Below are 23,339 nucleotides of genomic sequence, written 5' to 3'. Positions count from 1 at the left end.
TTATTGTAAAATTCTTTAAAAAAATTGTCTATATTTCCAAAAAAAGGTAATTTAAGGAGCCAAATTTTCCCAAAATACATTTATTTTTAGCAATATTTAATAAATTTTAACATTTATTAAAAAAACTACAATTTTTGTTAGATTTTTTGATGCCAAATTAATACATACTGGTTATGTTCACTAATAACTAAAGGAAACAGTCAACATTTTCCTTTATAAAACGAAAATAAAACTTCTTGTTCGTTTGTGTGTTTGTGTGCAATAAGTAAACGAAATTGTTTTAAACACACAAGCAATGAAATCAATGGCCATATGAAGCAAAATAAACTATGTTTCTTCGCCAACGACCATACCACGCTGAGTACATCGGTTCTCGTCCGATCACCGAAATTAAGCAGCGTCGGGCGCGGTTAGTACTTAGATGGGGGACCGCTTGGGAACACCGCGTGTTGTTGGCATTGTCCAAAATTTTTTTATTTTATTTTATTTTCTTTTTTATTTTTCTCTATTAAATAAAAAAAGAATGAAGTCGATATCTTCATTTTTAACCGAAATAGAGCCAAATTAAAAAACTCAACTGCCTATTATTTTAAGGTAAATGTAAAACATTCGCTATTGATTATGCTCAGTTGTACGTAACTAGATACAATAGTCTATGATTTCCTTTGTAAAACAAAAGTAAAATTCTTTATAAATTTGTTTCGTTTCTCAAAAAACGTAATTTAAGGAGGCAAATTTTCGCAAAATGCATTTATTTTTAACAATATTTAAGAAATTTTAACATTTATTAAAAAACAAGAATTTTTATTGTAAAATTCTTTAAAAAAATTGTCTATATTTCCAAAAAAAGGTAATTTAAGGAGCCAAATTTTCCCAAAATACATTTATTTTTAGCAATATTTAATAAATTTTAACATTTATTAAAAAAACTACAATTTTTGTTAGATTTTTTGATGCCAAATTAATACATACTGGTTATGTTCACTAATAACTAAAGGAAACAGTCAACATTTTCCTTTATAAAACGAAAATAAAACTTCTTGTTCGTTTGTGTGTTTGTGTGCAATAAGTAAACGAAATTGTTTTAAACACACAAGCAATGAAATCAATGGCCATATGAAGCAAAATAAACTATGTTTCTTCGCCAACGACCATACCACGCTGAGTACATCGGTTCTCGTCCGATCACCGAAATTAAGCAGCGTCGGGCGCGGTTAGTACTTAGATGGGGGACCGCTTGGGAACACCGCGTGTTGTTGGCATTGTCCAAAATTTTTTTATTTTATTTTATTTTCTTTTTTATTTTTCTCTATTAAATAAAAAAAGAATGAAGTCGATATCTTCATTTTTAACCGAAATAGAGCCAAAATAAAAAACTCAACTGCCTATTATTTTAAGGTAAATGTAAAACATTCGCTATTGATTATGCTCAGTTGTACGTAACTAGATACAATAGTCTATGATTTCCTTTGTAAAACAAAAGTAAAATTCTTTATAAATTTGTTTCGTTTCTCAAAAAACGTAATTTAAGGAGGCAAATTTTCGCAAAATGCATTTATTTTTAACAATATTTAAGAAATTTTAACATTTATTAAAAAACAAGAATTTTTATTGTAAAATTCTTTAAAAAAATTGTCTATATTTCCAAAAAAAGGTAATTTAAGGAGCCAAATTTTCCCAAAATACATTTATTTTTAGCAATATTTAATAAATTTTAACATTTATTAAAAAAACTACAATTTTTGTTAGATTTTTTGATGCCAAATTAATACATACTGGTTATGTTCACTAATAACTAAAGGAAACAGTCAACATTTTCCTTTATAAAACGAAAATAAAACTTCTTGTTCGTTTGTGTGTTTGTGTGCAATAAGTAAACGCAATTGTTTTAAACACACAAGCAATGAAATCAATGGCCATATGAAGCAAAATAAACTATGTTTCTTCGCCAACGACCATACCACGCTGAGTACATCGGTTCTCGTCCGATCACCGAAATTAAGCAGCGTCGGGCGCGGTTAGTACTTAGATGGGGGACCGCTTGGGAACACCGCGTGTTGTTGGCATTGTCGAAAATTTTTTTATTTTATTTTATTTTCTTTTTTATTTTTCTCTATTAAATAAAAAAAGAATGAAGTCGATATCTTCATTTTTAACCGAAATAGAGCCAAATTAAAAAACTCAACTGCCTATTATTTTAAGGTAAATGTAAAACATTCGCTATTGATTATGCTCAGTTGTTCGTAACTAGATACAATAGTCTATGATTTCCTTTGTAAAACAAAAGTAAAATTCTTTATAAATTTGTTTCGTTTCTCAAAAAACGTAATTTAAGGAGGCAAATTTTCGCAAAATGCATTTATTTTTAACAATATTTAAGAAATTTTAACATTTATTAAAAAACAAGAATTTTTATTGTAAAATTCTTTAAAAAAATTGTCTATATTTCCAAAAAAAGGTAATTTAAGGAGCCAAATTTTCCCAAAATACATTTATTTTTAGCAATATTTAATAAATTTTAACATTTATTAAAAAAACTACAATTTTTGTTAGATTTTTTGATGCCAAATTAATACATACTGGTTATGTTCACTAATAACTAAAGGAAACAGTCAACATTTTCCTTTATAAAACGAAAATAAAACTTCTTGTTCGTTTGTGTGTTTGTGTGCAATAAGTAAACGAAATTGTTTTAAACACACAAGCAATGAAATCAATGGCCATATGAAGCAAAATAAACTATGTTTCTTCGCCAACGACCATACCACGCTGAGTACATCGGTTCTCGTCCGATCACCGAAATTAAGCAGCGTCGGGCGCGGTTAGTACTTAGATGGGGGACCGCTTGGGAACACCGCGTGTTGTTGGCATTGTCCAAAATTTTTTTATTTTATTTTATTTTCTTTTTTATTTTTCTCTATTAAATAAAAAAAGAATGAAGTCGATATCTTCATTTTTAACCGAAATAGAGCCAAAATAAAAAACTCAACTGCCTATTATTTTAAGGTAAATGTAAAACATTCGCTATTGATTATGCTCAGTTGTACGTAACTAGATACAATAGTCTATGATTTCCTTTGTAAAACAAAAGTAAAATTCTTTATAAATTTGTTTCGTTTCTCAAAAAACGTAATTTAAGGAGGCAAATTTTCGCAAAATGCATTTATTTTTAACAATATTTAAGAAATTTTAACATTTATTAAAAAACAAGAATTTTTATTGTAAAATTCTTTAAAAAAATTGTCTATATTTCCAAAAAAAGGTAATTTAAGGAGCCAAATTTTCCCAAAATACATTTATTTTTAGCAATATTTAATAAATTTTAACATTTATTAAAAAAACTACAATTTTTGTTAGATTTTTTGATGCCAAATTAATACATACTGGTTATGTTCACTAATAACTAAAGGAAACAGTCAACATTTTCCTTTATAAAACGAAAATAAAACTTCTTGTTCGTTTGTGTGTTTGTGTGCAATAAGTAAACGAAATTGTTTTAAACACACAAGCAATGAAATCAATGGCCATATGAAGCAAAATAAACTATGTTTCTTCGCCAACGACCATACCACGCTGAGTACATCGGTTCTCGTCCGATCACCGAAATTAAGCAGCGTCGGGCGCGGTTAGTACTTAGATGGGGGACCGCTTGGGAACACCGCGTGTTGTTGGCATTGTCCAAAATTTTTTTATTTTATTTTATTTTCTTTTTTATTTTTCTCTATTAAATAAAAAAAGAATGAAGTCGATATCTTCATTTTTAACCGAAATAGAGCCAAAATAAAAAACTCAACTGCCTATTATTTTAAGGTAAATGTAAAACATTCGCTATTGATTATGCTCAGTTGTACGTAACTAGATACAATAGTCTATGATTTCCTTTGTAAAACAAAAGTAAAATTCTTTATAAATTTGTTTCGTTTCTCAAAAAACGTAATTTAAGGAGGCAAATTTTCGCAAAATGCATTTATTTTTAACAATATTTAAGAAATTTTAACATTTATTAAAAAACAAGAATTTTTATTGTAAAATTCTTTAAAAAAATTGTCTATATTTCCAAAAAAAGGTAATTTAAGGAGCCAAATTTTCCCAAAATACATTTATTTTTAGCAATATTTAATAAATTTTAACATTTATTAAAAAAACTACAATTTTTGTTAGATTTTTTGATGCCAAATTAATACATACTGGTTATGTTCACTAATAACTAAAGGAAACAGTCAACATTTTCCTTTATAAAACGAAAATAAAACTTCTTGTTCGTTTGTGTGTTTGTGTGCAATAAGTAAACGAAATTGTTTTAAACACACAAGCAATGAAATCAATGGCCATATGAAGCAAAATAAACTATGTTTCTTCGCCAACGACCATACCACGCTGAGTACATCGGTTCTCGTCCGATCACCGAAATTAAGCAGCGTCGGGCGCGGTTAGTACTTAGATGGGGGACCGCTTGGGAACACCGCGTGTTGTTGGCATTGTCCAAAATTTTTTTATTTTATTTTATTTTCTTTTTTATTTTTCTCTATTAAATAAAAAAAGAATGAAGTCGATATCTTCATTTTTAACCGAAATAGAGCCAAATTAAAAAACTCAACTGCCTATTATTTTAAGGTAAATGTAAAACATTCGCTATTGATTATGCTCAGTTGTACGTAACTAGATACAATAGTCTATGATTTCCTTTGTAAAACAAAAGTAAAATTCTTTATAAATTTGTTTCGTTTCTCAAAAAACGTAATTTAAGGAGGCAAATTTTCGCAAAATGCATTTATTTTTAACAATATTTAAGAAATTTTAACATTTATTAAAAAACAAGAATTTTTATTGTAAAATTCTTTAAAAAAATTGTCTATATTTCCAAAAAAAGGTAATTTAAGGAGCCAAATTTTCCCAAAATACATTTATTTTTAGCAATATTTAATAAATTTTAACATTTATTAAAAAAACTACAATTTTTGTTAGATTTTTTGATGCCAAATTAATACATACTGGTTATGTTCACTAATAACTAAAGGAAACAGTCAACATTTTCCTTTATAAAACGAAAATAAAACTTCTTGTTCGTTTGTGTGTTTGTGTGCAATAAGTAAACGAAATTGTTTTAAACACACAAGCAATGAAATCAATGGCCATATGAAGCAAAATAAACTATGTTTCTTCGCCAACGACCATACCACGCTGAGTACATCGGTTCTCGTCCGATCACCGAAATTAAGCAGCGTCGGGCGCGGTTAGTACTTAGATGGGGGACCGCTTGGGAACACCGCGTGTTGTTGGCATTGTCCAAAATTTTTTTATTTTATTTTATTTTCTTTTTTATTTTTCTCTATTAAATAAAAAAAGAATGAAGTCGATATCTTCATTTTTAACCGAAATAGAGCCAAAATAAAAAACTCAACTGCCTATTATTTTAAGGTAAATGTAAAACATTCGCTATTGATTATGCTCAGTTGTACGTAACTAGATACAATAGTCTATGATTTCCTTTGTAAAACAAAAGTAAAATTCTTTATAAATTTGTTTCGTTTCTCAAAAAACGTAATTTAAGGAGGCAAATTTTCGCAAAATGCATTTATTTTTAACAATATTTAAGAAATTTTAACATTTATTAAAAAACAAGAATTTTTATTGTAAAATTCTTTAAAAAAATTGTCTATATTTCCAAAAAAAGGTAATTTAAGGAGCCAAATTTTCCCAAAATACATTTATTTTTAGCAATATTTAATAAATTTTAACATTTATTAAAAAAACTACAATTTTTGTTAGATTTTTTGATGCCAAATTAATACATACTGGTTATGTTCACTAATAACTAAAGGAAACAGTCAACATTTTCCTTTATAAAACGAAAATAAAACTTCTTGTTCGTTTGTGTGTTTGTGTGCAATAAGTAAACGAAATTGTTTTAAACACACAAGCAATGAAATCAATGGCCATATGAAGCAAAATAAACTATGTTTCTTCGCCAACGACCATACCACGCTGAGTACATCGGTTCTCGTCCGATCACCGAAATTAAGCAGCGTCGGGCGCGGTTAGTACTTAGATGGGGGACCGCTTGGGAACACCGCGTGTTGTTGGCATTGTCCAAAATTTTTTTATTTTATTTTATTTTCTTTTTTATTTTTCTCTATTAAATAAAAAAAGAATGAAGTCGATATCTTCATTTTTAACCGAAATAGAGCCAAAATAAAAAACTCAACTGCCTATTATTTTAAGGTAAATGTAAAACATTCGCTATTGATTATGCTCAGTTGTACGTAACTAGATACAATAGTCTATGATTTCCTTTGTAAAACAAAAGTAAAATTCTTTATAAATTTGTTTCGTTTCTCAAAAAACGTAATTTAAGGAGGCAAATTTTCGCAAAATGCATTTATTTTTAACAATATTTAAGAAATTTTAACATTTATTAAAAAACAAGAATTTTTATTGTAAAATTCTTTAAAAAAATTGTCTATATTTCCAAAAAAAGGTAATTTAAGGAGCCAAATTTTCCCAAAATACATTTATTTTTAGCAATATTTAATAAATTTTAACATTTATTAAAAAAACTACAATTTTTGTTAGATTTTTTGATGCCAAATTAATACATACTGGTTATGTTCACTAATAACTAAAGGAAACAGTCAACATTTTCCTTTATAAAACGAAAATAAAACTTCTTGTTCGTTTGTGTGTTTGTGTGCAATAAGTAAACGAAATTGTTTTAAACACACAAGCAATGAAATCAATGGCCATATGAAGCAAAATAAACTATGTTTCTTCGCCAACGACCATACCACGCTGAGTACATCGGTTCTCGTCCGATCACCGAAATTAAGCAGCGTCGGGCGCGGTTAGTACTTAGATGGGGGACCGCTTGGGAACACCGCGTGTTGTTGGCATTGTCCAAAATTTTTTTATTTTATTTTATTTTCTTTTTTATTTTTCTCTATTAAATAAAAAAAGAATGAAGTCGATATCTTCATTTTTAACCGAAATAGAGCCAAAATAAAAAACTCAACTGCCTATTATTTTAAGGTAAATGTAAAACATTCGCTATTGATTATGCTCAGTTGTACGTAACTAGATACAATAGTCTATGATTTCCTTTGTAAAACAAAAGTAAAATTCTTTATAAATTTGTTTCGTTTCTCAAAAAACGTAATTTAAGGAGGCAAATTTTCGCAAAATGCATTTATTTTTAACAATATTTAAGAAATTTTAACATTTATTAAAAAACAAGAATTTTTATTGTAAAATTCTTTAAAAAAATTGTCTATATTTCCAAAAAAAGGTAATTTAAGGAGCCAAATTTTCCCAAAATACATTTATTTTTAGCAATATTTAATAAATTTTAACATTTATTAAAAAAACTACAATTTTTGTTAGATTTTTTGATGCCAAATTAATACATACTGGTTATGTTCACTAATAACTAAAGGAAACAGTCAACATTTTCCTTTATAAAACGAAAATAAAACTTCTTGTTCGTTTGTGTGTTTGTGTGCAATAAGTAAACGAAATTGTTTTAAACACACAAGCAATGAAATCAATGGCCATATGAAGCAAAATAAACTATGTTTCTTCGCCAACGACCATACCACGCTGAGTACATCGGTTCTCGTCCGATCACCGAAATTAAGCAGCGTCGGGCGCGGTTAGTACTTAGATGGGGGACCGCTTGGGAACACCGCGTGTTGTTGGCATTGTCCAAAATTTTTTTATTTTATTTTATTTTCTTTTTTATTTTTCTCTATTAAATAAAAAAAGAATGAAGTCGATATCTTCATTTTTAACCGAAATAGAGCCAAAATAAAAAACTCAACTGCCTATTATTTTAAGGTAAATGTAAAACATTCGCTATTGATTATGCTCAGTTGTACGTAACTAGATACAATAGTCTATGATTTCCTTTGTAAAACAAAAGTAAAATTCTTTATAAATTTGTTTCGTTTCTCAAAAAACGTAATTTAAGGAGGCAAATTTTCGCAAAATGCATTTATTTTTAACAATATTTAAGAAATTTTAACATTTATTAAAAAACAAGAATTTTTATTGTAAAATTCTTTAAAAAAATTGTCTATATTTCCAAAAAAAGGTAATTTAAGGAGCCAAATTTTCCCAAAATACATTTATTTTTAGCAATATTTAATAAATTTTAACATTTATTAAAAAAACTACAATTTTTGTTAGATTTTTTGATGCCAAATTAATACATACTGGTTATGTTCACTAATAACTAAAGGAAACAATCAACATTTTCCTTTATAAAACGAAAATAAAACTTCTTGTTCGTTTGTGTGTTTGTGTGCAATAAGTAAACGAAATTGTTTTAAACACACAAGCAATGAAATCAATGGCCATATGAAGCAAAATAAACTATGTTTCTTCGCCAACGACCATACCACGCTGAGTACATCGGTTCTCGTCCGATCACCGAAATTAAGCAGCGTCGGGCGCGGTTAGTACTTAGATGGGGGACCGCTTGGGAACACCGCGTGTTGTTGGCATTGTCCAAAATTTTTTTATTTTATTTTATTTTCTTTTTTATTTTTCTCTATTAAATAAAAAAAGAATGAAGTCGATATCTTCATTTTTAACCGAAATAGAGCCAAATTAAAAAACTCAACTGCCTATTATTTTAAGGTAAATGTAAAACATTCGCTATTGATTATGCTCAGTTGTACGTAACTAGATACAATAGTCTATGATTTCCTTTGTAAAACAAAAGTAAAATTCTTTATAAATTTGTTTCGTTTCTCAAAAAACGTAATTTAAGGAGGCAAATTTTCGCAAAATGCATTTATTTTTAACAATATTTAAGAAATTTTAACATTTATTAAAAAACAAGAATTTTTATTGTAAAATTCTTTAAAAAAATTGTCTATATTTCCAAAAAAAGGTAATTTAAGGAGCCAAATTTTCCCAAAATACATTTATTTTTAGCAATATTTAATAAATTTTAACATTTATTAAAAAAACTACAATTTTTGTTAGATTTTTTGATGCCAAATTAATACATACTGGTTATGTTCACTAATAACTAAAGGAAACAGTCAACATTTTCCTTTATAAAACGAAAATAAAACTTCTTGTTCGTTTGTGTGTTTGTGTGCAATAAGTAAACGAAATTGTTTTAAACACACAAGCAATGAAATCAATGGCCATATGAAGCAAAATAAACTATGTTTCTTCGCCAACGACCATACCACGCTGAGTACATCGGTTCTCGTCCGATCACCGAAATTAAGCAGCGTCGGGCGCGGTTAGTACTTAGATGGGGGACCGCTTGGGAACACCGCGTGTTGTTGGCATTGTCCAAAATTTTTTTATTTCATTTTATTTTCTTTTTTATTTTTCTCTATTAAATAAAAAAAGAATGAAGTCGATATCTTCATTTTTAACCGAAATAGAGCCAAAATAAAAAACTCAACTGCTTATTATTTTAAGGTAAATGTAAAACATTCGCTATTGATTATGCTCAGTTGTATGTAGCTAGATACAAAAGTCTATGATTTCCTTTGTAAAACAAAAGTAAAATTCTTTATAAATTTGTTTCGTTTCTCAAAAAAGGTAATTTAAGGAGGCAAATTTTCGCAAAATGCATTTATTTTTAACAATATTTAAGAAATTTTAACATTTATTAAAAAACAAGAATTTTTATTGTAAATTTCTTTAAAAAATTTGTCTTAATTTCCAAAAAAGGTATTTTAGGGAGCCAAATTTTCCCAAAATACATTTATTTTTAGCAAAATTTAATAAATTTTAACATTTATTAAAAAAACTACAATTTTTGTTAGATTTTTTGATGCCAAATTAATACATACTGGTTATGTTCACTAATAACTAAAGGAAACAGTCAACATTTTCCTTTATAAAACGAAAATAAAACTTCTTGTTCGTTTGTGTGTTTGTGTGCAATAAGTAAACGAAATTGTCTTAAACACACAAGCAATGAAATCAATGGCCATATGAAACAAAATAAACTATGTTTCTTCGCCAACGACCATACCACGCTGAGTACATCGGTTCTCGTCCGATCACCGAAATTAAGCAGCGTCGGGCGCGGTTAGTACTTAGATGGGGGACCGCTTGGGAACACCGCGTGTTGTTGGCATTGTCCAAAATTTTTTTATTTCATTTTATTTTCTTTTTTATTTTTCTCTATTAAATAAAAAAAGAATGAAGTCGATATCTTCATTTTTAACCGAAATAGAGCCAAAATAAAAAACTCAACTGCTTATTATTTTAAGGTAAATGTAAAACATTCGCTATTGATTATGCTCAGTTGTATGTAGCTAGATACAAAAGTCTATGATTTCCTTTGTAAAACAAAAGTAAAATTCTTTATAAATTTGTTTCGTTTCTCAAAAAAGGTAATTTAAGGAGGCAAATTTTCGCAAAATGCATTTATTTTTAACAATATTTAAGAAATTTTAACATTTATTAAAAAACAAGAATTTTTATTGTAAATTTCTTTAAAAAATTTGTCTTAATTTCCAAAAAAGGTATTTTAGGGAGCCAAATTTTCCCAAAATACATTTATTTTTAGCAAAATTTAATAAATTTTAACATTTATTAAAAAAACTACAATTTTTGTTAGATTTTTTGATGCCAAATTAATAAATACTGGTTATGTTCACTAATAACTAAAGGAAACAGTCAACATTTTCCTTTATAAAACGAAAATAAAACTTCTTGTTCGTTTGTGTGTTTGTGTGCAATAAGTAAACGAAATTGTCTTAAACACACAAGCAATGAAATCAATGGCCATATGAAACAAAATAAACTATGTTTCTTCGCCAACGACCATACCACGCTGAGTACATCGGTTCTCGTCCGATCACCGAAATTAAGCAGCGTCGGGCGCGGTTAGTACTTAGATGGGGGACCGCTTGGGAACACCGCGTGTTGTTGGCATTGTCCAAAATTTTTTTATTTCATTTTATTTTCTTTTTTATTTTTCTCTATTAAATAAAAAAAGAATGAAGTCGATATCTTCATTTTTAACCGAAATAGAGCCAAAATAAAAAACTCAACTGCTTATTATTTTAAGGTAAATGTAAAACATTCGCTATTGATTATGCTCAGTTGTATGTAGCTAGATACAAAAGTCTATGATTTCCTTTGTAAAACAAAAGTAAAATTCTTTATAAATTTGTTTCGTTTCTCAAAAAAGGTAATTTAAGGAGGCAAATTTTCGCAAAATGCATTTATTTTTAACAATATTTAAGAAATTTTAACATTTATTAAAAAACAAGAATTTTTATTGTAAATTTCTTTAAAAAATTTGTCTTAATTTCCAAAAAAGGTATTTTAGGGAGCCAAATTTTCCCAAAATACATTTATTTTTAGCAAAATTTAATAAATTTTAACATTTATTAAAAAAACTACAATTTTTGTTAGATTTTTTGATGCCAAATTAATACATACTGGTTATGTTCACTAATAACTAAAGGAAACAGTCAACATTTTCCTTTATAAAACGAAAATAAAACTTCTTGTTCGTTTGTGTGTTTGTGTGCAATAAGTAAACGAAATTGTCTTAAACACACAAGCAATGAAATCAATGGCCATATGAAACAAAATAAACTATGTTTCTTCGCCAACGACCATACCACGCTGAGTACATCGGTTCTCGTCCGATCACCGAAATTAAGCAGCGTCGGGCGCGGTTAGTACTTAGATGGGGGACCGCTTGGGAACACCGCGTGTTGTTGGCATTGTCCAAAATTTTTTTATTTCATTTTATTTTCTTTTTTATTTTTCTCTATTAAATAAAAAAAGAATGAAGTCGATATCTTCATTTTTAACCGAAATAGAGCCAAAATAAAAAACTCAACTGCTTATTATTTTAAGGTAAATGTAAAACATTCGCTATTGATTATGCTCAGTTGTATGTAGCTAGATACAAAAGTCTATGATTTCCTTTGTAAAACAAAAGTAAAATTCTTTATAAATTTGTTTCGTTTCTCAAAAAAGGTAATTTAAGGAGGCAAATTTTCGCAAAATGCATTTATTTTTAACAATATTTAAGAAATTTTAACATTTATTAAAAAACAAGAATTTTTATTGTAAATTTCTTTAAAAAATTTGTCTTAATTTCCAAAAAAGGTATTTTAGGGAGCCAAATTTTCCCAAAATACATTTATTTTTAGCAAAATTTAATAAATTTTAACATTTATTAAAAAAACTACAATTTTTGTTAGATTTTTTGATGCCAAATTAATAAATACTGGTTATGTTCACTAATAACTAAAGGAAACAGTCAACATTTTCCTTTATAAAACGAAAATAAAACTTCTTGTTCGTTTGTGTGTTTGTGTGCAATAAGTAAACGAAATTGTCTTAAACACACAAGCAATGAAATCAATGGCCATATGAAACAAAATAAACTATGTTTCTTCGCCAACGACCATACCACGCTGAGTACATCGGTTCTCGTCCGATCACCGAAATTAAGCAGCGTCGGGCGCGGTTAGTACTTAGATGGGGGACCGCTTGGGAACACCGCGTGTTGTTGGCATTGTCCAAAATTTTTTTATTTCATTTTATTTTCTTTTTTATTTTTCTCTATTAAATAAAAAAAGAATGAAGTCGATATCTTCATTTTTAACCGAAATAGAGCCAAAATAAAAAACTCAACTGCTTATTATTTTAAGGTAAATGTAAAACATTCGCTATTGATTATGCTCAGTTGTATGTAGCTAGATACAAAAGTCTATGATTTCCTTTGTAAAACAAAAGTAAAATTCTTTATAAATTTGTTTCGTTTCTCAAAAAAGGTAATTTAAGGAGGCAAATTTTCGCAAAATGCATTTATTTTTAACAATATTTAAGAAATTTTAACATTTATTAAAAAACAAGAATTTTTATTGTAAATTTCTTTAAAAAATTTGTCTTAATTTCCAAAAAAGGTATTTTAGGGAGCCAAATTTTCCCAAAATACATTTATTTTTACCAAAATTTAATAAATTTTAACATTTATTAAAAAAACTACAATTTTTGTTAGATTTTTTGATGCCAAATTAATACATACTGGTTATGTTCACTAATAACTAAAGGAAACAGTCAACATTTTCCTTTATAAAACGAAAATAAAACTTCTTGTTCGTTTGTGTGTTTGTGTGCAATAAGTAAACGAAATTGTCTTAAACACACAAGCAATGAAATCAATGGCCATATGAAACAAAATAAACTATGTTTCTTCGCCAACGACCATACCACGCTGAGTACATCGGTTCTCGTCCGATCACCGAAATTAAGCAGCGTCGGGCGCGGTTAGTACTTAGATGGGGGACCGCTTGGGAACACCGCGTGTTGTTGGCATTGTCCAAAATTTTTTTATTTCATTTTATTTTCTTTTTTATTTTTCTCTATTAAATAAAAAAAGAATGAAGTCGATATCTTCATTTTTAACCGAAATAGAGCCAAAATAAAAAACTCAACTGCTTATTATTTTAAGGTAAATGTAAAACATTCGCTATTGATTATGCTCAGTTGTATGTAGCTAGATACAAAAGTCTATGATTTCCTTTGTAAAACAAAAGTAAAATTCTTTATAAATTTGTTTCGTTTCTCAAAAAAGGTAATTTAAGGAGGCAAATTTTCGCAAAATGCATTCATTTTTAACAATATTTAAGAAATTTTAACATTTATTAAAAAACAAGAATTTTTATTGTAAATTTCTTTAAAAAATTTGTCTTAATTTCCAAAAAAGGTATTTTAGGGAGCCAAATTTTCCCAAAATACATTTATTTTTAGCAAAATTTAATAAATTTTAACATTTATTAAAAAAACTACAATTTTTGTTAGATTTTTTGATGCCAAATTAATACATACTGGTTATGTTCACTAATAACTAAAGGAAACAGTCAACATTTTCCTTTATAAAACGAAAATAAAACTTCTTGTTCGTTTGTGTGTTTGTGTGCAATAAGTAAACGAAATTGTCTTAAACACACAAGCAATGAAATCAATGGCCATATGAAACAAAATAAACTATGTTTCTTCGCCAACGACCATACCACGCTGAGTACATCGGTTCTCGTCCGATCACCGAAATTAAGCAGCGTCGGGCGCGGTTAGTACTTAGATGGGGGACCGCTTGGGAACACCGCGTGTTGTTGGCATTGTCCAAAATTTTTTATTTCATTTTATTTTCTTTTTTATTTTTCTCTATTAAATAAAAAAAGAATGAAGTCGATATCTTCATTTTTAACCGAAATAGAGCCAAAATAAAAAACTCAACTGCTTATTATTTTAAGGTAAATGTAAAACATTCGCTATTGATTATGCTCAGTTGTATGTAGCTAGATACAAAAGTCTATGATTTCCTTTGTAAAACAAAAGTAAAATTCTTTATAAATTTGTTTCGTTTCTCAAAAAAGGTAATTTAAGGAGGCAAATTTTCGCAAAATGCATTTATTTTTAACAATATTTAAGAAATTTTAACATTTATTAAAAAACAAGAATTTTTATTGTAAATTTCTTTAAAAAATTTGTCTTAATTTCCAAAAAAGGTATTTTAGGGAGCCAAATTTTCCCAAAATACATTTATTTTTAGCAAAATTTAATAAATTTTAACATTTATTAAAAAAACTACAATTTTTGTTAGATTTTTTGATGCCAAATTAATACATACTGGTTATGTTCACTAATAACTAAAGGAAACAGTCAACATTTTCCTTTATAAAACGAAAATAAAACTTCTTGTTCGTTTGTGTGTTTGTGTGCAATAAGTAAACGAAATTGTCTTAAACACACAAGCAATGAAATCAATGGCCATATGAAACAAAATAAACTATGTTTCTTCGCCAACGACCATACCACGCTGAGTACATCGGTTCTCGTCCGATCACCGAAATTAAGCAGCGTCGGGCGCGGTTAGTACTTAGATGGGGGACCGCTTGGGAACACCGCGTGTTGTTGGCATTGTCCAAAATTTTTTTATTTCATTTTATTTTCTTTTTTATTTTTCTCTATTAAATAAAAAAATAATGAAGTCGATATCTTCATTTTTAACCGAAATAGAGCCAAAATAAAAAACTCAACTGCTTATTATTTTAAGGTAAATGTAAAACATTCGCTATTGATTATGCTCAGTTGTATGTAGCTAGATACAAAAGTCTATGATTTCCTTTGTAAAACAAAAGTAAAATTCTTTATAAATTTGTTTCGTTTCTCAAAAAAGGTAATTTAAGGAGGCAAATTTTCGCAAAATGCATTTATTTTTAACAATATTTAAGAAATTTTAACATTTATTAAAAAACAAGAATTTTTATTGTAAATTTCTTTAAAAAATTTGTCTTAATTTCCAAAAAAGGTATTTTAGGGAGCCAAATTTTCCCAAAATACATTTATTTTTAGCAAAATTTAATAAATTTTAACATTTATTAAAAAAACTACAATTTTTGTTAGATTTTTTGATGCCAAATTAATACATACTGGTTATGTTCACTAATAACTAAAGGAAACAGTCAACATTTTCCTTTATAAAACGAAAATAAAACTTCTTGTTCGTTTGTGTGTTTGTGTGCAATAAGTAAACGAAATTGTCTTAAACACACAAGCAATGAAATCAATGGCCATATGAAACAAAATAAACTATGTTTCTTCGCCAACGACCATACCACGCTGAGTACATCGGTTCTCGTCCGATCACCGAAATTAAGCAGCGTCGGGCGCGGTTAGTACTTAGATGGGGGACCGCTTGGGAACACCGCGTGTTGTTGGCATTGTCCAAAATTTTTTTATTTCATTTTATTTTCTTTTTTATTTTTCTCTATTAAATAAAAAAAGAATGAAGTCGATATCTTCATTTTTAACCGAAATAGAGCCAAAATAAAAAACTCAACTGCTTATTATTTTAAGGTAAATGTAAAACATTCGCTATTGATTATGCTCAGTTGTATGTAGCTAGATACAAAAGTCTATGATTTCCTTTGTAAAACAAAAGTAAAATTCTTTATAAATTTGTTTCGTTTCTCAAAAAAGGTAATTTAAGGAGGCAAATTTTCGCAAAATGCATTTATTTTTAACAATATTTAAGAAATTTTAACATTTATTAAAAAACAAGAATTTTTATTGTAAATTTCTTTAAAAAATTTGTCTTAATTTCCAAAAAAGGTATTTTAGGGAGCCAAATTTTCCCAAAATACATTTATTTTTAGCAAAATTTAATAAATTTTAACATTTATTAAAAAAACTACAATTTTTGTTAGATTTTTTGATGCCAAATTAATACATACTGGTTATGTTCACTAATAACTAAAGGAAACAGTCAACATTTTCCTTTATAAAACGAAAATAAAACTTCTTGTTCGTTTGTGTGTTTGTGTGCAATAAGTAAACGAAATTGTCTTAAACACACAAGCAATGAAATCAATGGCCATATGAAACAAAATAAACTATGTTTCTTCGCCAACGACCATACCACGCTGAGTACATCGGTTCTCGTCCGATCACCGAAATTAAGCAGCGTCGGGCGCGGTTAGTACTTAGATGGGGGACCGCTTGGGAACACCGCGTGTTGTTGGCATTGTCCAAAATTTTTTTATTTCATTTTATTTTCTTTTTTATTTTTCTCTATTAAATAAAAAAAGAATGAAGTCGATATCTTCATTTTTAACCGAAATAGAGCCAAAATAAAAAACTCAACTGCTTATTATTTTAAGGTAAATGTAAAACATTCGCTATTGATTATGCTCAGTTGTATGTAGCTAGATACAAAAGTCTATGATTTCCTTTGTAAAACAAAAGTAAAATTCTTTATAAATTTGTTTCGTTTCTCAAAAAAGGTAATTTAAGGAGGCAAATTTTCGCAAAATGCATTTATTTTTAACAATATTTAAGAAATTTTAACATTTATTAAAAAACAAGAATTTTTATTGTAAATTTCTTTAAAAAATTTGTCTTAATTTCCAAAAAAGGTATTTTAGGGAGCCAAATTTTCCCAAAATACATTTATTTTTAGCAAAATTTAATAAATTTTAACATTTATTAAAAAAACTACAATTTTTGTTAGATTTTTTGATGCCAAATTAATACATACTGGTTATGTTCACTAATAACTAAAGGAAACAGTCAACATTTTCCTTTATAAAACGAAAATAAAACTTCTTGTTCGTTTGTGTGTTTGTGTGCAATAAGTAAACGAAATTGTCTTAAACACACAAGCAATGAAATCAATGGCCATATGAAACAAAATAAACTATGTTTCTTCGCCAACGACCATACCACGCTGAGTACATCGGTTCTCGTCCGATCACCGAAATTAAGCAGCGTCGGGCGCGGTTAGTACTTAGATGGGGGACCGCTTGGGAACACCGCGTGTTGTTGGCATTGTCCAAAATTTTTTTATTTCATTTTATTTTCTTTTTTATTTTTCTCTATTAAATAAAAAAAGAATGAAGTCGATATCTTCATTTTTAACCGAAATAGAGCCAAAATAAAAAACTCAACTGCTTATTATTTTAAGGTAAATGTAAAACATTCGCTATTGATTATGCTCAGTTGTATGTAGCTAGATACAAAAGTCTATGATTTCCTTTGTAAAACAAAAGTAAAATTCTTTATAAATTTGTTTCGTTTCTCAAAAAAGGTAATTTAAGGAGGCAAATTTTCGCAAAATGCATTTATTTTTAACAATATTTAAGAAATTTTAACATTTATTAAAAAACAAGAATTTTTATTGTAAAATTCTTTAAAAAAATTGTCTATATTTCCAAAAAAAGGTAATTTAAGGAGCCAAATTTTCCCAAAATACATTTATTTTTAGCAATATTTAATAAATTTTAACATTTATTAAAAAAACTACAATTTTTGTTAGATTTTTTGATGCCAAATTAATACATACTGGTTATGTTCACTAATAACTAAAGGAAACAGTCAACATTTTCCTTTATAAAACGAAAATAAAACTTCTTGTTCGTTTGTGTGTTTGTGTGCAATAAGTAAACGAAATTGTTTTAAACACACAAGCAATGAAATCAATGGCCATATGAAGCAAAATAAACTATGTTTCTTCGCCAACGACCATACCACGCTGAGTACATCGGTTCTCGTCCGATCACCGAAATTAAGCAGCGTCGGGCGCGGTTAGTACTTAGATGGGGGACCGCTTGGGAACACCGCGTGTTGTTGGCATTGTCCAAAATTTTTTTATTTTATTTTATTTTCTTTTTTATTTTTCTCTATTAAATAAAAAAAGAATGAAGTCGATATCTTCATTTTTAACCGAAATAGAGCCAAAATAAAAAACTCAACTGCCTATTATTTTAAGGTAAATGTAAAACATTCGCTATTGATTATGCTCAGTTGTACGTAACTAGATACAATAGTCTATGATTTCCTTTGTAAAACAAAAGTAAAATTCTTTATAAATTTGTTTCGTTTCTCAAAAAACGTAATTTAAGGAGGCAAATTTTCGCAAAATGCATTTATTTTTAACAATATTTAAGAAATTTTAACATTTATTAAAAAACAAGAATTTTTATTGTAAAATTCTTTAAAAAAATTGTCTATATTTCCAAAAAAAGGTAATTTAAGGAGCCAAATTTTCCCAAAATACATTTATTTTTAGCAATATTTAATAAATTTTAACATTTATTAAAAAAACTACAATTTTTGTTAGATTTTTTGATGCCAAATTAATACATACTGGTTATGTTCACTAATAACTAAAGGAAACAGTCAACATTTTCCTTTATAAAACGAAAATAAAACTTCTTGTTCGTTTGTGTGTTTGTGTGCAATAAGTAAACGAAATTGTTTTAAACACACAAGCAATGAAATCAATGGCCATATGAAGCAAAATAAACTATGTTTCTTCGCCAACGACCATACCACGCTGAGTACATCGGTTCTCGTCCGATCACCGAAATTAAGCAGCGTCGGGCGCGGTTAGTACTTAGATGGGGGACCGCTTGGGAACACCGCGTGTTGTTGGCATTGTCCAAAATTTTTTTATTTTATTTTATTTTCTTTTTTATTTTTCTCTATTAAATAAAAAAAGAATGAAGTCGATATCTTCATTTTTAACCGAAATAGAGCCAAAATAAAAAACTCAACTGCCTATTATTTTAAGGTAAATGTAAAACATTCGCTATTGATTATGCTCAGTTGTACGTAACTAGATACAATAGTCTATGATTTCCTTTGTAAAACAAAAGTAAAATTCTTTATAAATTTGTTTCGTTTCTCAAAAAACGTAATTTAAGGAGGCAAATTTTCGCAAAATGCATTTATTTTTAACAATATTTAAGAAATTTTAACATTTATTAAAAAACAAGAATTTTTATTGTAAAATTCTTTAAAAAAATTGTCTATATTTCCAAAAAAAGGTAATTTAAGGAGCCAAATTTTCCCAAAATACATTTATTTTTAGCAATATTTAATAAATTTTAACATTTATTAAAAAAACTACAATTTTTGTTAGATTTTTTGATGCCAAATTAATACATACTGGTTATGTTCACTAATAACTAAAGGAAACAGTCAACATTTTCCTTTATAAAACGAAAATAAAACTTCTTGTTCGTTTGTGTGTTTGTGTGCAATAAGTAAACGAAATTGTTTTAAACACACAAGCAATGAAATCAATGGCCATATGAAGCAAAATAAACTATGTTTCTTCGCCAACGACCATACCACGCTGAGTACATCGGTTCTCGTCCGATCACCGAAATTAAGCAGCGTCGGGCGCGGTTAGTACTTAGATGGGGGACCGCTTGGGAACACCGCGTGTTGTTGGCATTGTCCAAAATTTTTTTATTTTATTTTATTTTCTTTTTTATTTTTCTCTATTAAATAAAAAAAGAATGAAGTCGATATCTTCATTTTTAACCGAAATAGAGCCAAAATAAAAAACTCAACTGCCTATTATTTTAAGGTAAATGTAAAACATTCGCTATTGATTATGCTCAGTTGTACGTAACTAGATACAATAGTCTATGATTTCCTTTGTAAAACAAAAGTAAAATTCTTTATAAATTTGTTTCGTTTCTCAAAAAACGTAATTTAAGGAGGCAAATTTTCGCAAAATGCATTTATTTTTAACAATATTTAAGAAATTTTAACATTTATTAAAAAAACAAGAATTTTTATTGTAAAATTCTTTAAAAAAATTGTCTATATTTCCAAAAAAAGGTAATTTAAGGAGCCAAATTTTCCCAAAATACATTTATTTTTAGCAATATTTAATAAATTTTAACATTTATTAAAAAAACTACAATTTTTGTTAGATTTTTTGATGCCAAATTAATACATACTGGTTATGTTCACTAATAACTAAAGGAAACAGTCAACATTTTCCTTTATAAAACGAAAATAAAACTTCTTGTTCGTTTGTGTGTTTGTGTGCAATAAGTAAACGAAATTGTTTTAAACACACAAGCAATGAAATCAATGGCCATATGAAGCAAAATAAACTATGTTTCTTCGCCAACGACCATACCACGCTGAGTACATCGGTTCTCGTCCGATCACCGAAATTAAGCAGCGTCGGGCGCGGTTAGTACTTAGATGGGGGACCGCTTGGGAACACCGCGTGTTGTTGGCATTGTCCAAAATTTTTTTATTTTATTTTATTTTCTTTTTTATTTTTCTCTATTAAATAAAAAAAGAATGAAGTCGATATCTTCATTTTTAACCGAAATAGAGCCAAAATAAAAAACTCAACTGCCTATTATTTTAAGGTAAATGTAAAACATTCGCTATTGATTATGCTCAGTTGTACGTAACTAGATACAATAGTCTATGATTTCCTTTGTAAAACAAAAGTAAAATTCTTTATAAATTTGTTTCGTTTCTCAAAAAACGTAATTTAAGGAGGCAAATTTTCGCAAAATGCATTTATTTTTAACAATATTTAAGAAATTTTAACATTTATTAAAAAACAAGAATTTTTATTGTAAAATTCTTTAAAAAAATTGTCTATATTTCCAAAAAAAGGTAATTTAAGGAGCCAAATTTTCCCAAAATACATTTATTTTTAGCAATATTTAATAAATTTTAACATTTATTAAAAAAACTACAATTTTTGTTAGATTTTTTGATGCCAAATTAATACATACTGGTTATGTTCACTAATAACTAAAGGAAACAGTCAACATTTTCCTTTATAAAACGAAAATAAAACTTCTTGTTCGTTTGTGTGTTTGTGTGCAATAAGTAAACGAAATTGTTTTAAACACACAAGCAATGAAATCAATGGCCATATGAAGCAAAATAAACTATGTTTCTTCGCCAACGACCATACCACGCTGAGTACATCGGTTCTCGTCCGATCACCGAAATTAAGCAGCGTCGGGCGCGGTTAGTACTTAGATGGGGGACCGCTTGGGAACACCGCGTGTTGTTGGCATTGTCCAAAATTTTTTTATTTTATTTTATTTTCTTTTTTATTTTTCTCTATTAAATAAAAAAAGAATGAAGTCGATATCTTCATTTTTAACCGAAATAGAGCCAAAATAAAAAACTCAACTGCCTATTATTTTAAGGTAAATGTGAAACATTCGCTATTGATTATGCTCAGTTGTACGTAACTAGATACAATAGTCTATGATTTCCTTTGTAAAACAAAAGTAAAATTCTTTATAAATTTGTTTCGTTTCTCAAAAAACGTAATTTAAGGAGGCAAATTTTCGCAAAATGCATTTATTTTTAACAATATTTAAGAAATTTTAACATTTATTAAAAAACAAGAATTTTTATTGTAAAATTCTTTAAAAAAATTGTCTATATTTCCAAAAAAAGGTAATTTAAGGAGCCAAATTTTCCCAAAATACATTTATTTTTAGCAATATTTAATAAATTTTAACATTTATTAAAAAAACTACAATTTTTGTTAGATTTTTTGATGCCAAATTAATACATACTGGTTATGTTCACTAATAACTAAAGGAAACAGTCAACATTTTCCTTTATAAAACGAAAATAAAACTTCTTGTTCGTTTGTGTGTTTGTGTGCAATAAGTAAACGAAATTGTTTTAAACACACAAGCAATGAAATCAATGGCCATATGAAGCAAAATAAACTATGTTTCTTCGCCAACGACCATACCACGCTGAGTACATCGGTTCTCGTCCGATCACCGAAATTAAGCAGCGTCGGGCGCGGTTAGTACTTAGATGGGGGACCGCTTGGGAACACCGCGTGTTGTTGGCATTGTCCAAAATTTTTTTATTTTATTTTATTTTCTTTTTTATTTTTCTCTATTAAATAAAAAAAGAATGAAGTCGATATCTTCATTTTTAACCGAAATAGAGCCAAAATAAAAAACTCAACTGCCTATTATTTTAAGGTAAATGTAAAACATTCGCTATTGATTATGCTCAGTTGTACGTAACTAGATACAATAGTCTATGATTTCCTTTGTAAAACAAAAGTAAAATTCTTTATAAATTTGTTTCGTTTCTCAAAAAACGTAATTTAAGGAGGCAAATTTTCGCAAAATGCATTTATTTTTAACAATATTTAAGAAATTTTAACATTTATTAAAAAACAAGAATTTTTATTGTAAAATTCTTTAAAAAAATTGTCTATATTTCCAAAAAAAGGTAATTTAAGGAGCCAAATTTTCCCAAAATACATTTATTTTTAGCAATATTTAATAAATTTTAACATTTATTAAAAAAACTACAATTTTTGTTAGATTTTTTGATGCCAAATTAATACATACTGGTTATGTTCACTAATAACTAAAGGAAACAGTCAACATTTTCCTTTATAAAACGAAAATAAAACTTCTTGTTCGTTTGTGTGTTTGTGTGCAATAAGTAAACGAAATTGTTTTAAACACACAAGCAATGAAATCAATGGCCATATGAAGCAAAATAAACTATGTTTCTTCGCCAACGACCATACCACGCTGAGTACATCGGTTCTCGTCCGATCACCGAAATTAAGCAGCGTCGGGCGCGGTTAGTACTTAGATGGGGGACCGCTTGGGAACACCGCGTGTTGTTGGCATTGTCCAAAATTTTTTTATTTTATTTTATTTTCTTTTTTATTTTTCTCTATTAAATAAAAAAAGAATGAAGTCGATATCTTCATTTTTAACCGAAATAGAGCCAAAATAAAAAACTCAACTGCCTATTATTTTAAGGTAAATGTAAAACATTCGCTATTGATTATGCTCAGTTGTACGTAACTAGATACAATAGTCTATGATTTCCTTTGTAAAACAAAAGTAAAATTCTTTATAAATTTGTTTCGTTTCTCAAAAAACGTAATTTAAGGAGGCAAATTTTCGCAAAATGCATTTATTTTTAACAATATTTAAGAAATTTTAACATTTATTAAAAAACAAGAATTTTTATTGTAAAATTCTTTAAAAAAATTGTCTATA

The 23,339-nt window shown here is 27.8% G+C and overlaps 29 non-coding genes across 29 annotated transcripts; all 29 read left to right on the top strand.

Annotated features, from left to right (window-relative positions):
* Positions 1-339: 339 nt before the first annotated feature.
* On the top strand, positions 340-458 carry LOC141395649 (5S ribosomal RNA). The gene has a single exon (XR_012410778.1). It is a non-coding gene; the product is annotated as a 5S ribosomal RNA (ribosomal RNA).
* A 685-nt stretch (positions 459-1,143) lies between these two features.
* Positions 1,144-1,262, top strand: LOC141395648 (5S ribosomal RNA). Its single transcript, XR_012410777.1, has one exon. It is a non-coding gene; the product is annotated as a 5S ribosomal RNA (ribosomal RNA).
* Positions 1,263-1,947: 685 nt separating this feature from the next.
* Positions 1,948-2,066, top strand: LOC141395647 (5S ribosomal RNA). Its single transcript, XR_012410776.1, has one exon. It is a non-coding gene; the product is annotated as a 5S ribosomal RNA (ribosomal RNA).
* A 685-nt stretch (positions 2,067-2,751) lies between these two features.
* LOC141395646 (5S ribosomal RNA) lies at positions 2,752-2,870 on the top strand. The gene has a single exon (XR_012410775.1). It is a non-coding gene; the product is annotated as a 5S ribosomal RNA (ribosomal RNA).
* Positions 2,871-3,555: 685 nt separating this feature from the next.
* LOC141395645 (5S ribosomal RNA) lies at positions 3,556-3,674 on the top strand. The gene has a single exon (XR_012410774.1). It is a non-coding gene; the product is annotated as a 5S ribosomal RNA (ribosomal RNA).
* Positions 3,675-4,359: 685 nt separating this feature from the next.
* On the top strand, positions 4,360-4,478 carry LOC141395643 (5S ribosomal RNA). The gene has a single exon (XR_012410772.1). It is a non-coding gene; the product is annotated as a 5S ribosomal RNA (ribosomal RNA).
* A 685-nt stretch (positions 4,479-5,163) lies between these two features.
* On the top strand, positions 5,164-5,282 carry LOC141395642 (5S ribosomal RNA). Its single transcript, XR_012410771.1, has one exon. It is a non-coding gene; the product is annotated as a 5S ribosomal RNA (ribosomal RNA).
* Positions 5,283-5,967: 685 nt separating this feature from the next.
* Positions 5,968-6,086, top strand: LOC141395641 (5S ribosomal RNA). The gene has a single exon (XR_012410770.1). It is a non-coding gene; the product is annotated as a 5S ribosomal RNA (ribosomal RNA).
* Positions 6,087-6,771: 685 nt separating this feature from the next.
* LOC141395640 (5S ribosomal RNA) lies at positions 6,772-6,890 on the top strand. Its single transcript, XR_012410769.1, has one exon. It is a non-coding gene; the product is annotated as a 5S ribosomal RNA (ribosomal RNA).
* Positions 6,891-7,575: 685 nt separating this feature from the next.
* LOC141395639 (5S ribosomal RNA) lies at positions 7,576-7,694 on the top strand. Its single transcript, XR_012410768.1, has one exon. It is a non-coding gene; the product is annotated as a 5S ribosomal RNA (ribosomal RNA).
* Positions 7,695-8,379: 685 nt separating this feature from the next.
* LOC141395637 (5S ribosomal RNA) lies at positions 8,380-8,498 on the top strand. Its single transcript, XR_012410766.1, has one exon. It is a non-coding gene; the product is annotated as a 5S ribosomal RNA (ribosomal RNA).
* Positions 8,499-9,183: 685 nt separating this feature from the next.
* Positions 9,184-9,302, top strand: LOC141395636 (5S ribosomal RNA). The gene has a single exon (XR_012410765.1). It is a non-coding gene; the product is annotated as a 5S ribosomal RNA (ribosomal RNA).
* A 684-nt stretch (positions 9,303-9,986) lies between these two features.
* On the top strand, positions 9,987-10,105 carry LOC141395635 (5S ribosomal RNA). The gene has a single exon (XR_012410764.1). It is a non-coding gene; the product is annotated as a 5S ribosomal RNA (ribosomal RNA).
* A 684-nt stretch (positions 10,106-10,789) lies between these two features.
* On the top strand, positions 10,790-10,908 carry LOC141395633 (5S ribosomal RNA). Its single transcript, XR_012410763.1, has one exon. It is a non-coding gene; the product is annotated as a 5S ribosomal RNA (ribosomal RNA).
* Positions 10,909-11,592: 684 nt separating this feature from the next.
* On the top strand, positions 11,593-11,711 carry LOC141395632 (5S ribosomal RNA). Its single transcript, XR_012410762.1, has one exon. It is a non-coding gene; the product is annotated as a 5S ribosomal RNA (ribosomal RNA).
* Positions 11,712-12,395: 684 nt separating this feature from the next.
* On the top strand, positions 12,396-12,514 carry LOC141395631 (5S ribosomal RNA). The gene has a single exon (XR_012410761.1). It is a non-coding gene; the product is annotated as a 5S ribosomal RNA (ribosomal RNA).
* Positions 12,515-13,198: 684 nt separating this feature from the next.
* Positions 13,199-13,317, top strand: LOC141395630 (5S ribosomal RNA). Its single transcript, XR_012410760.1, has one exon. It is a non-coding gene; the product is annotated as a 5S ribosomal RNA (ribosomal RNA).
* A 684-nt stretch (positions 13,318-14,001) lies between these two features.
* Positions 14,002-14,120, top strand: LOC141395629 (5S ribosomal RNA). The gene has a single exon (XR_012410759.1). It is a non-coding gene; the product is annotated as a 5S ribosomal RNA (ribosomal RNA).
* A 683-nt stretch (positions 14,121-14,803) lies between these two features.
* LOC141395628 (5S ribosomal RNA) lies at positions 14,804-14,922 on the top strand. The gene has a single exon (XR_012410758.1). It is a non-coding gene; the product is annotated as a 5S ribosomal RNA (ribosomal RNA).
* A 684-nt stretch (positions 14,923-15,606) lies between these two features.
* LOC141395627 (5S ribosomal RNA) lies at positions 15,607-15,725 on the top strand. Its single transcript, XR_012410757.1, has one exon. It is a non-coding gene; the product is annotated as a 5S ribosomal RNA (ribosomal RNA).
* Positions 15,726-16,409: 684 nt separating this feature from the next.
* On the top strand, positions 16,410-16,528 carry LOC141395625 (5S ribosomal RNA). Its single transcript, XR_012410755.1, has one exon. It is a non-coding gene; the product is annotated as a 5S ribosomal RNA (ribosomal RNA).
* A 684-nt stretch (positions 16,529-17,212) lies between these two features.
* LOC141395624 (5S ribosomal RNA) lies at positions 17,213-17,331 on the top strand. Its single transcript, XR_012410754.1, has one exon. It is a non-coding gene; the product is annotated as a 5S ribosomal RNA (ribosomal RNA).
* A 685-nt stretch (positions 17,332-18,016) lies between these two features.
* On the top strand, positions 18,017-18,135 carry LOC141395623 (5S ribosomal RNA). The gene has a single exon (XR_012410753.1). It is a non-coding gene; the product is annotated as a 5S ribosomal RNA (ribosomal RNA).
* Positions 18,136-18,820: 685 nt separating this feature from the next.
* LOC141395622 (5S ribosomal RNA) lies at positions 18,821-18,939 on the top strand. The gene has a single exon (XR_012410752.1). It is a non-coding gene; the product is annotated as a 5S ribosomal RNA (ribosomal RNA).
* A 685-nt stretch (positions 18,940-19,624) lies between these two features.
* LOC141395621 (5S ribosomal RNA) lies at positions 19,625-19,743 on the top strand. The gene has a single exon (XR_012410751.1). It is a non-coding gene; the product is annotated as a 5S ribosomal RNA (ribosomal RNA).
* Positions 19,744-20,429: 686 nt separating this feature from the next.
* On the top strand, positions 20,430-20,548 carry LOC141395620 (5S ribosomal RNA). The gene has a single exon (XR_012410750.1). It is a non-coding gene; the product is annotated as a 5S ribosomal RNA (ribosomal RNA).
* Positions 20,549-21,233: 685 nt separating this feature from the next.
* LOC141395619 (5S ribosomal RNA) lies at positions 21,234-21,352 on the top strand. The gene has a single exon (XR_012410749.1). It is a non-coding gene; the product is annotated as a 5S ribosomal RNA (ribosomal RNA).
* A 685-nt stretch (positions 21,353-22,037) lies between these two features.
* Positions 22,038-22,156, top strand: LOC141395617 (5S ribosomal RNA). The gene has a single exon (XR_012410748.1). It is a non-coding gene; the product is annotated as a 5S ribosomal RNA (ribosomal RNA).
* A 685-nt stretch (positions 22,157-22,841) lies between these two features.
* Positions 22,842-22,960, top strand: LOC141395616 (5S ribosomal RNA). The gene has a single exon (XR_012410747.1). It is a non-coding gene; the product is annotated as a 5S ribosomal RNA (ribosomal RNA).
* Positions 22,961-23,339: the final 379 nt, after the last annotated feature.

The sequence above is a fragment of the Musca autumnalis genome, unplaced genomic scaffold (assembly GCF_047663935.1).
Source record: "Musca autumnalis isolate F117 unplaced genomic scaffold, ASM4766393v1 scaffold_2, whole genome shotgun sequence".
Classification (NCBI taxonomy): domain Eukaryota; kingdom Metazoa; phylum Arthropoda; class Insecta; order Diptera; family Muscidae; genus Musca; species Musca autumnalis.
Note: the sequence above shows the minus strand (reverse complement) of the source record. Positions and strands in the feature narration are given on the sequence as shown.